Raw genomic sequence first — 9,653 nt, 5'->3', positions numbered from 1 at the left:
TGGTATTTCCCTCCATCTTATTCTATTATACTTCTCCTTCTCTTTTTGTTTACTCTGTCCCCTCTTTAAAAATTTTTTGCTTCTGACCACAGCCTCCCTTAATCTACCTCTGTTTTATCCCTCCCCCCACCCTTAACTTAACTCCTTTCCCCTCCACTTCACTGTTGGGAAAGATAAATTTCTATAACAAACTGTGAGTGTATATATATGCTTCCATTCTTGAACCATTCCTCTTCTCCACCCTTCCAGATTTCTTTTGAGACCATTGAAATAAAATAGAAGCACATATGGGGTCTTTGTCTAGTTAGACTTCCTCTAAGCCCCCTGGTGATGATAAAGTTCTGAGGGGTTATTTGTATCATCTTCCATTATAATAATGCAAATATATTAACCTTTTTTGTCTCTTGAGATTTCTCACTTGTACTTACCTTTTTATGCTTCTTTTGAGTCCTATGTTTGAATGTCAGATTTTCTATTCAGCTCTAGTCATTGCATCAGGAATTCTTGAAAGTCCTTTATTTCACTACATTATATTATTTCATGGATACATTTTTCCCTGCAGGATTATATTTGGTCTTGCTGAGTAAGTCATTCTTGGTTGTAATCCTGGATCCTCTGTTTACTAGTATATCATATTCAAAGCCCTCTGTTCCTTTAAAGCAGTGGCTACTAAATTTTATGTGCCCTGACTGTGGCTCCATGGTACTAGAACTCTTTCTTTCTGGCTGCTACCAGTATTTTCTCCTTGACCTGGAAGTTCTGTATTTGAGCAATAATATTCCTGAGAGTTTTCATTTTGGAGTTGTTTTCAAGAGGTAACTGTAGATCTTTCCATTATTTTCTCATCTGGTTTTAAGATATCTGGGCAATTTTTTCTTACAATTTCTTGAAATATGATGTCTTTTTTTGTTCATGCTTTTGAGGGAGACAAACAATTCTTGAATTATTTCCCTTCAATCTATTTTCCAGATCAGTTATTTTTTCTATCATATATTTCATATTTTCTTTTTTTCAATCTTCTGACTTTGTTATTTCTTGATGTCTTTTGAAGTCATTAGCTCCCATTTGGTCTGTTCTAATTTTTAAAGAATTATTTTCTTTAGTGACATTTTATACCTCTTTTACAAAGCTGTTAGTTTTCATAATTTTTGACAGCTCTAATTTTTTCCTCTACCACTCTTATTTTTTAAAAGAATTAATCTTTTTTTTCTGTTCTTTATCTCTTTGTTTAGCTCTTTCTTTAATACTTCTAGGAATTCTTGTTTGGCTTGTGTCAAAGCTGCATTTTTTTCCTTTGAGGCTTTGCTTTTAAGTGTTTTCAATTCATTGTCTTCTGTGTTTTTGTCTTGAGCTTCTCTGTCACTGTAGAAGCTCTTTGTGATTGGGTTCTTTTTTGGTTTGCTCATTCTTCCAGCCTACTTCTTGACTTTGGACTTTATGTTAGTACTGTGCTCTGCTCACTTCTAAGAATATACGTGGTCAGAGCTTCTGCTGTTTTCACAGCTCAATCTGGGGGTCTGCAAGTTTTTCATAATTACTATTTATATCTAATGATAGCCATCTGTAGGGTAAGAGGAGAGGGGAGGGAAGGAAAAAAAAGAAAGTTACATGATAACTTTATTATATATTTAAAAGGAATAGCAAGCTGTACATAACAGATTTGCAGTTTCATGTACAATCATCTTTTTTTCTATTCTATGTTGCAAAAATGCTTGTTTTATTTCTTAAGTTAAGAATAAAATATATACATACATATTAACATATGGCATGCCCTTACCCTGATATGTGACTTTGTCAGATTCTCTTCACCTCTTCTTCAAACTATTACCATCAGCTTCCTAATTGTACTTTCTGCTTCCAGTCTCCCCACTCTCTCATTGGACTTCCACAAAGTTGTTCATATAATCATTGTGACGCATAAATCTGACCATGTCACTGTCCTACTCAAAAATTTTCAATGGTTCCCTAATGCCCAAAAGACAAAATACAAACACTCAAGCCTGGCATTTAAAAAGCCTCCACAAGCTGTCTCCAACCTACCTATGGAGACATTTCATATCCAGGCCCTTTCTATGGTCTACATCCAGAATTCTTAATCTGGGACCTGGGACTCTTCTTATACTACTACCACCCAAGGATTCAAGATAGAGTTCACACTTACTGTGAATTTGGATTGGGAAAACAGCTATGTCTTTATATCCTTAGTATCTAATAGTGTCTTGCACATTGTAGATATATAAGAAATGTTCAGTGAATTGAAATACTAATTTGCCTTTATTGATTTATTGTTTACTATGCTCCCCTAAATGGATCTCCTAATGGGCCTAAATTTTCCTCCTCTAGACTATAATCACCTTCAGATCAGGTACTTTATTCTCACATTTTTAATGGCCCCCTAAAGTGACTTATATAAGACCTTACATATTATAAATGCTCTCATTGGATTTGCTTACTTCATTCATCCTCAGTTATAATATCATGGAATTTCAAAAGAAATATTTTTAAATCTGGAAGAGAACTTAGAAACCTTTTGGTCCAACACAGACATCTTTACAGATGAGAAAACAATAATAATAACTAGCATTTACATAGTGCTTTAAGATTTGCAAAGTGTTTTTACAAATATTATCTTATTTTAGCCTTACAATTATCCTAGGAGGTAGATGCAATGATGTTTGCATCTGTACAATGAACCCTATCCAGTATTTGGTATATGTCCTTCAGGTAAGAAATAACTTGGGTATTTACATGAATGTTTGTATATTAAAATCCAAAATTCAGGGGAAAATATGATGTTTACTCATTTTAGAAAAGTCACTGTCATTTTGGCCTCCAACTTGTGCTGCTTTCCTTGAGATGAGCTCTATATCCTCATCCCATTACCCTGGTCATCGAGTATACTCTATTCTCTGCTGCATTGTCTCTATCTAACTCCACTTCCTTGCCTATACCTCCATCTGGCTATTATTTTACTCCATTCAGGTGCCTCATTAGCAGTTCTGGAAGCCTTCAAGAACCTCTGCCAACAGCTGAGATGCGGCCTTCCCTTATATTCCCTCACTTTGCAGCTAATTCAATTTATGCTCCAGAGATTATTGTGAACTAGGCATATCTGTGGGTGAAAGTCCTTTCCAAACTTGGGATTTTAATTTAGGCTCTAATGGAGGCAGTCTACTCAGGAATGTGACTGAGGATTGAAAGGCTGGAAGCTCACCAAGGATAAGTGCCCTAAGCTACCACAATGGATTTATGCCGTAATTGATTTTTTTAAAGTAATGTGCTGTCAACTTATTTACCACTCCACCCATAGAATCATTACTCTGATATTTTAATGGGCCTGTGAGTTCATCGATGTGGGTAATCTATTCACCAGAGCAAATCACAGCCCACCCATGCAGTCTTGTCCTATGGAATTTTTGACTATTACCTTATATATAAATCCCCCATAAGGGACTTGCCCAATACAACTCTCCACTCATGCCCTATTCCAATACCTCATTGTGGTGTACAAGTGACCCAAAATATTTCAATGGAACACAAACTCAGAAAGGTTTTGATTATGGATCCACTATGTCCATCATCTGAGAACCAGTGTAGCAATGTTTGGTGAGATTCATCACCACTTTGGTGACAGGGTGATAACATTTTAAGACAGAGGCACTCTCAAATATTATCTACCAAGTAGTAGAAAGCTTGATATCTGCATCAGTGGAGGGAACATCTACATAGATTAAAACATAGACTCATGGTATATTAATATAAATACTGGCTCTCTTCATCTAGGGCAACACTTTTTTTTCCAAGGGCAACACTTAGGTCATCTATTGCCCCTTTACTTCTATATATGACTGACTAACCTCCTTTTCCAGTAATACATGTCCCTGATCATGTCCTTTACATCACTTTTCATGGGGAAATCATCCCTGAGATCATGTCCACGCTATTTATGCCTGTTAGGTACCTTTTTTTTTTCTTTTGGCTAGGCAATGGGGTTAAGTGACTTGCCCAGGGTTACACAGCTAGTAAGTGTTGTGTGTCTGAGGTAGGATTTGAACTCAGGTCCTCCTAAATCCAGGGCCAGTGCTCTATCCACTGTGCCACCTAGCTGCCCCTGTTAGGTACCTTTTTAAAACTTATCCTTTGGGTGATTTTTATTCTTTTCAGAATGTGATGTTTCCATGATTCTCAGCTATATAGCTTCATTGGAAGCTTACTAAAGTCATTAAGCTGGGTGAGAAGTGGGATATATTTTTTTCTGTTAAGAATGTATTTGCGTTCATTTTAAATTTTAGAATGATAGCTTCTGTACTCATTGAACTTACAGTCCACTGGGAGGATACAACATAGATCAGTAAGTATAAAATACCAGTTATGGCATAATGGGGACAAAGGAGATATGTAGGCCATGTGTTATGGGAAAATTTGAAAAAAGGGAGAAGATTTAGCTAATAGGATATAGGAAGGCTTTATGGAAGAGGTGGTATCTTTGCTGAGCCCTTAAGAAGACAAGAATTTTTAAAGATAGAAATAAAGAAATGTATTCTAGGTATGGGAAAGAACCAGTGTGAACATGTGAATATCATATCAGTTTCCAGTAATAGCTATTATGTCCAGTTTGGCTAGAGCACAGAATGAATGAAGAAGAGGAATATAAATAAGGTAGGAAAGGTAAACTTTAACTATATAATTTAGTAGAGGACCTTAAATGTGAAGATAAAGAGTCTATACTTTATGATAGACACCATAAGACATTGGAGGTATGGGTTATTTTTTGGCAAGTGAACAACTTGGTCAAGTTTGATACATAAAAAGGAAACATGGTTTTTTTGCTCTAAACTTAAAGGCATTGCTTCTGATTTATAGTACAGGGCTTCTCTTTGCTCAATCTCCCTATGCTATTGCATTTAATTTGCTCGTACAGCAAAATTCCACTTAGTAACAACCCACTCTATCATTGACAGAGATTAGCCTTTTAAAGAAAGATGGCATGTATATAAGAGAGTCAGGAAAACTGGAAGAAAAAAAAAGGCAAAGGTTTTTGTCCTCCTCCTGAACAGAAGGGATAGCACTGAGAATTAGAGGAGTCAGTAGTGACTTATTGGCCTTGCCTGAAAAATTGGTGTACTGCAGTGGTGTCAAACCCAAAGAGGAAATAAGTGCTCTGAGACGAGTGAGTAAGAAAATCACTCAAAGTATACATAGGCTAGAGTGGTGGATCTGTGGAATAGACTAGGTACACAATACTCAGTAGTAAATGACCATAATAATACAGTGTTTGATAAACCCAAAGATCCAAGCTTTTGGAACAAGAATTCCATTTGACAAAAAAGCTGAGAAAACTGGAAAGCTGTTTATGACATTAGACACTGGGCATAGACCAACATCTTGCACCGTATATCAAAATAAGGTCAAAATGGGTAAATAATTCAGACATAAAGGGTGATATAAATAAATTAGGGGAGTATGGAAAAATGTACCTGTCAGATCTATGAGTAAGGGGAGACTTTATGAACAACAGATAGAAAGCATCATAGGAAGTAAAGTAGATAATTTTAATTACATGAAACTAAAAAGATTTTGCACAAACAAAATCAATGCAACCAAAAATTAGAAGGAAAGCAGGAAACTGGGGGTGAGGGAGGATTTATAGCAAGTTTCTCAAATAAAAGCCTCATTTCTCAACTATAAAGGGAACTGAACCAATTTTTTTTTTAATAAGAGCTTTTCCCCAAATGACAAATGATCAAAGGATATGAACAGGCAGTTTTCAGAAGAAGAAATGAAAGCTATCTATAGTTATATGAAAAAAAATGCTCTATATATCACTACTGACTAGAGAAATGCAAGTTAAAACAACACTGAGGTACCATCACATACCTATCAGATTGGCTAACATGACAGAAAAGGAAAATGACAGATGCTGGAGGGGATATGGAAAAATAGAAATGCTAATACAATGTTGGTGGAATTGTGAACTGGTCCAATCATTCTGGTGAACAATTTGAAACTATGCCTAAAGGGCTATCAAACTTACTTTCTTGCCCAATTGATAAATGGTCAAAGGATATGAACAGGCAGTTTTCAGATGAAGAATCAAAGCTATCTATAGTCATATAAAAATGCTCTGAATCATTATTGATTAAAGAAATGCAAATTAAAACAACTTTGAAAAAATCTTACACCTATCAAATTGCCTAAAATGATAGAAGGGGAAAGTGACACATTGGAGGGGATGTGGAAAAAATGGGACACTAATACATGGTTGGTGGAACTGTGAACAAATCCAGTCATGTTGGAGAGCACTCTGGAATTATGCCCAAAGAGTTACAAAACTATATATACCCTTTGACCCAGCAATACCACTTTTAGATCAGGGGAAAGAAAAAGAACCTATATGTTCCAAAATATTTATAGCAGCTCTCTTTGTGGTGACAAAGAACTGGAAATTGAGGGGATGTCCATCAATTGGGGAATGACTAAACAAGTTGTGGTATATTCTTGTGATGGAATACTGCTGTGCTGTAAGAAATGATGAGCACAGTTTTAGGGAAGACTTGCATGAAAAAATGAAAGGCAAAAACAAACAGAACCAAGAGCATATTGTATACAGTAACAGCAATATGGTTGGAAGAATAATTGTGAATGATTAAGCTATTCTGAGTTACATGAATATTCAAATCAACTACAAGGACTTATGAAGGAAGATACTATCCACTGCCAGAGAAAGAACTGATAAATAGAAGTATGCATAATATGGTTTTACATATAGGGGTGTGTGTATGTGTGTGTGTGTGTGTGTATACACAAAGATACACAAATATATATATATATATATATATTATATATATATATGTATGTATACATATACATAAACACACACACACATATATATACACATATAAAATCTGTGTCAAATTGTGCTCTTCCCTAGTTTGGGGTGGAGTGGTAGGGAGACAGTTCAGAACTTAAAATGTAACAGAAATAAACTGATTTTTAAAAATAAATAAAACTTTCAAACATTTATTTTTAAATATAGAGCTCCCACATGTAAACAATATAAAGCGTGAGGTGCACCTATAACAAATACATAGAAAGTGGCTCCCATATATTAGGTTTAAGGAGGAACCATCATACATGAGGAATGTTAAGGGAAGTAAGAACAGTATAGGGTATTACCAAGAGAACAGGTACCCCAGAAACAGGCAAAATGGGAAGAGAACCAAGGGTAAAGCATTTAAAGGGAAACTTCATGTAAGGGCATACCTCTACTAGGTTTAGGGAATCAATTTACATTTATATTATTATAAAATCTCTTCTGGTTTAGTGATATTATCTCAATGTTCTTCCATTGAATTTGGGACTTCAAAATGGGGAAATTATCTCTACCCTTACCCTATACCTCAGGCAGAAGTAGGGACACTTCTTTCTATCCACATCCAAGCTTTCCCCTCAAAAAAAAAACTCTGTGCACACCTGCCTTAATCACACAACAAGGATTAAACATCACCAGATTTCCTTTTAGAAAAAGGGGAATAAAATCATAGCAATGAAATGCAGTAAGAAATAGGAAGGGAAGAGTTCATTTGAATAGGAATCATCCAGCACCTGTTCTCCTGACCTCAGTGACAAAAATCACCTGCTTCTGCTTTTGAGAGACAGACACAGAGAGAGACAGAGAGAACCTTTAAATCTTTCTTCAATTTCTTTGGAGTATGTGCCTAGTTGTGTTATAGCTGGATCAAAAAGTCTCCATAGTTTGGTGGCTTTCTGGACATAGTTCCAAATTGCTTTCTAGAATGACTGAACCAATTCACAGCTCTACCAACAATGGACTTGTGTACCTGTTTTCCCATAATCCCTCCAACAATTGTCATTTTCTTCTTTTGTAACATCTTTGCCAGGCTAATGAAACCTCAAAGTTGCCTGAATTTGTATTTCTCTAATTATTAGTGATTTAGAGCACTTTTAATACAGCTATTGATAAATTAAATTCTCTATGACATCTTCCCTGCTACCACCTCCCATTTACTCTGAAGTGAAATGTAATCTTTTCTCTTCTCAAATCTAATACATAGCACAGTGCCTGGCATATAGTAGACCCTTAATAAATACTTGTTAATTGATCAATTATCACTTATCTCATTTTCCTTTGAATAAGAGTTATCTGTGTAAAGGTTCCACCATCCCTACACCCTCCCAAGTTGAATTGCAAGGTGGGGATGGGCAGGAATTGTATGTGTCATAGCAATCATTATAACCCTGAGTGCTTTACTAAACATATTAGGGTCTTAGGAAATGTTTGTTGAATTCACTTAATTGAAGTACATAAGGCAATCAATCATGATCTTATGTATTCTCCATTTTCCACATCTGAACTAACCCCAGCTACTGGGCCTAAGCTATTTTACAGGTGCTATTATTCATCTGGTGATGGCTAACCTAAATACAGGTACGGTCCCTAGGATGAATTAATCTGTTTGACACAAATCTTACACTCCGCCTAATTCCAGAACATAAATATCACCAATTTCACTGGATCTCCAAAGGTTTGAATGACCGCAGGACTGGAGTAATTTTTTTTTCTTAATAAAAGTCCCAATTCCAAATTATTTCATTTTTTACCTTTACTTATTCTTGGGTTCTCAAATATCTTGTTTACTGAATATCCTTCATTTCAGATGTGCTATTTACTTCCCATCTTTCCATCCTTCATCATTCCTTCTGTGTCTTGCCAATGCCTAACTAGACATCACCAGCATCCTCTATAAGAACTGCTCTTTGCAAAACAGCTGTCATCTGTCACCTGCCCCAATTCTATGTCTCATCTTTCATATGGCTCTCCCCAGGAGAGGGCTGCCTATTACCAATTTTCCCCTGGCACTCTTTCAGTCTCTTGTCTCCTTTCTGTTCTTTCTTTTCTGTTTATTTTTATTCAACAAATACAGAAATCTCTGTCAGTTTGTTACACTATACCAAATCCTTTTCTTTCACATCTGAACATGTCAGATTGCAAGCTTTTTTTTCAATAATGACTTCACAATTCCCTAGAGCAAGGCATTGCTGGGGTCTATTACTGAACAAGATTCAGTAACAATAACAAGATTCATATTCCCAGGTTTCTTATTCTTTGCACTTTCCAATTCCACATCAACCTTATGTGACCTCCTGATTCTTTCTCTCTAGCCCCTCTCCAGATAGATTGGTCTTTGCCACTCTTTGAAATTGTTTCCTCCCTTCAGTTCCTGGCCCTATCTTTCTTATGTTAAATCCCTTTGTTCCTAACACTTTTCAAGACAATATCCCTGAGGTTTCAGAGTGAATCAATCCCTTAGAAGAAGAGGAAAAAAATAAAATAAGTCCTTGACTAGGGAAGTATGCCATACAAGCAGAAAATTTCTAGAAATTGTGTTGCTTTATTTAACAAAGAGAATAAGAATAAAATAGGAATTAAGGCCAAAGATGGGGGAGGGTAGAAAGACGCCATAAAGAAGAAAAGCAAAATTATTTTCTAGCTACCTAGGAGACACCAGAAATGTCTGGCAAGATATACAAGCAGATTAGAAAACATACAAGGGGATAAGTAATAAACCACCAAACAATTCTTTGACTATTTCTACTCCTTGACTTTTATTGAATCATTTCCCTTTGCTTTG

This window comes from Phascolarctos cinereus, unplaced genomic scaffold (assembly GCF_003287225.1).
Source record: "Phascolarctos cinereus isolate Bilbo 61053 unplaced genomic scaffold, phaCin_HiC Scaffold_1;HRSCAF=81, whole genome shotgun sequence".
NCBI lineage: Eukaryota > Metazoa > Chordata > Mammalia > Diprotodontia > Phascolarctidae > Phascolarctos > Phascolarctos cinereus.
Note: the sequence above shows the minus strand (reverse complement) of the source record.